This window comes from Oncorhynchus kisutch, linkage group LG18 (genome assembly GCF_002021735.2).
Source record: "Oncorhynchus kisutch isolate 150728-3 linkage group LG18, Okis_V2, whole genome shotgun sequence".
NCBI lineage: Eukaryota > Metazoa > Chordata > Actinopteri > Salmoniformes > Salmonidae > Oncorhynchus > Oncorhynchus kisutch.
Genome location: NC_034191.2, coordinates 73,594,131 through 73,596,630, shown reverse-complemented (window position 1 = coordinate 73,596,630; position 2,500 = coordinate 73,594,131). Strand labels below are relative to the sequence as shown.

The 2,500-nt window shown below is 51.5% G+C and overlaps 1 protein-coding gene across 7 annotated transcripts in view; it reads left to right on the top strand.

Annotated features, from left to right (window-relative positions):
• The window catches only part of LOC109909808 (receptor-type tyrosine-protein phosphatase mu), a 309,073-nt gene that overhangs the window by 209,132 nt on the left and 97,441 nt on the right, over positions 1–2,500 (top strand). The gene's annotated exons all lie outside the window — the stretch shown is intronic.

Sequence of the window (2,500 nt, the reverse complement as noted above, 5' to 3'; positions counted from 1 at the left end):
CAGTCCAACCCACCTTACCTCTCATTTGCTGTCTCCTACCAACTCTGACACCCAAGACTTCTGTAGTGAAAACAGACAGTACAGCCTCAATCTCAACAGTCAGCTAGTCAGTCTCATCACTGAGTTGAATCACTTCCCTGTTCACAGGGAACGGAGAGCAAAGAAAATTGTGATAAATGAACAGCCACAACAAGACTCTCCTTCAGGGCCTATTTGACAACCATTCCAGCGTCCTAATGGTCAATAACCCAGTATTACAACCCCATTAACCCTCTCCTCCTAACCACTCTAATGTACTGTCAGTGTGAGTACAGGCCAGCACACCAAGAGGCAAAACAACACTTTTATCAATGTCCTGCTGCTCGGATTGTATGAAAGTTCACCCATTCACAAATGCATTATTAACACTTTGGCTTAATTTATGTTTTTTTAAACACCTCCCCCCGTTTTTAAATACAAATAAATTAGTCCTAATGAAAAGCTCATCCTCCTCTCCTCTACTGCCCTCCTCTCCTCTGCTGTCCTCTCCTCCTCTGCTGTCCTCTCCTCCTCTGATGTCCTCTCCTCCTCTGCTGTCTTCCTCTCCTCCTCTGCTGTCTTCCTCTCTCTTCTCCTCTCTTCTGCTGTCATACTTCTGCCCTCCTCTGCTGTCCTCTTCTGTCTTCCTCTCCTCCTCTCTTCTGCTGTCCTCTCCTCCTCTGCTGTCCTCTCCTCCTCTGCTGTCCTCTCTTCCTCTGCTGTCCTCTCCTCCTCTGCTGTCCTCTCCTCCTCTGCTGTCCTCTCCTCCTCTGCTGTCCTCTCCTCCTCTGCTGTCCTCCCCTCCTCTGCTGTCCTCCCCTCCTCTGCTGTCCTCCCCTCCTCTGCTGTCCTCCCCTCCTCTGCTGTCCTCCTCTCCTCTGCTGTCCTCCTCTCCTCTGCTGTCCTCTCCTCCTCTGCTGTCCTCCTCTCCTCCTCTGCTGTCCTCCTCTCCTCTGCTGTCCTCTCCTCCTCTGCTGTCCTCTCCTCCTCTGCTGTCCTCTCCTCCTCTGCCCACCTCTCCTCCTCTGCTGTCCTCTCCTCCTCCGCTGTCCTCCTCTCCTCCGCTGTCCTCCTCCTCCTCTGCTGTCCTCTCCTCCTCCGCTGCTGTCCTCTCCTCCTCTGCTGTCCTCTCGTCCTCCGCTGTCCTCCTCTCCTCCGCTGTCCTCCTCTCCTCTGCTGTCCTCCTCTCCTCTGCTGTCCTCTCCTCCTCTGCTGTCATCCTCTCCTCCTCTGCTGTCATCCTCTCCTCCTCTGCTGTCCTCTCCTCCTCCTCTGCTGTCCTCTCCTCCTCCTCTGCTGTCCTCTCCTCCTCCTCTGCTGTCCTCTCCTCCTCCGCTGCCGTCCTCTCCTCCTCCGCTGCTGTCCTCTCCTCCTCTGCTGTCCTCTGCTCTCAAGCTCAGGCCATTAGATAATGAATTGCATCTAATTGGAGAGAGACTAGCCAGGGGGGGCTAGAGTCGAGGGAGGTGGAGAGGGGGTTGAGATTAGGCTTGTCTCGTCTCAGTTCTCTTGTCTCTCCTTCTGGTGTTGCCCCTCTAATGGAGGTCTGGGCCAAGAGAGGAGCAGGGTGTTTTCCTCCTCTACTGCTAACAGGGTGCTGTGGGGACAGTAGAGCCTCGTGGTACAGCTGTGTTGTAGTGTATTTGGAGACAGTTTTCCCACAAAGAAGATCAGTGTGGCCTCTACTAAGGATCTCTCTTCTGAGAAGAAGAGGGGAGAAAGGAGGAGAGACTGAAAACAACATTTCTCATTCCCCTCAGTCCTCTACCCTCAGTTCAGAGCAGGGTGCCTCAGAGAAAGGCCAACATACTCTGAGGCAGAGTGAAAACCTCATTCAATACTAACCCCAGCAGTTAGGCCTACGTGGAAATATAGGTGTTCACATGTTAGCTTAAGACAATATTTCTAATCCTAGATTCTAAGTGATCCAAATGATTCCAACTAAATTACTGCTAGCTATTCCAGCGACATGCCAGTATCTCGTTAAGTACTGGCAATGTGCCATATTGTAATATCTGGCTCCATTGTCATCAAGCAGTCCTAGTAGAAACCAGTCTCTTCTCCTCTCCCCAGTCCCACAGACTCACAGCACCCTCCAAGTTGTTTTAAATATTCAGCACACCCCACAGTTTAATCTGTCGTCTCCTCAATAATGCACCAAGCCACACAAGTGCATTTTGCTGTTATAAAACACAGGGGGATTTAAGCATAAGCCCCAAGTCACTTTCCCCTGAATATTCATGCACTGTTGCTGTGTTTGTTTGTTCCACGTTTGTAAGACGAGCGAAGGCAAAGCCTTTTCTGCCACCTCCTGCTTCTCCCCTCCTTGTTGTCTGTGTGTCTCTGTGTGTCTCTGTGTGTCTCTGTGTGTCTCTGTGTGTCTCTGTCGGTCTCTCTGGGTGTCTCTTTCTGTGTCTCTCTCTGTGTCTCTCTCTGTGTCTCTCTCTGTGACTCTCTCTGTGACTCTCTCTGTGACGGTCTC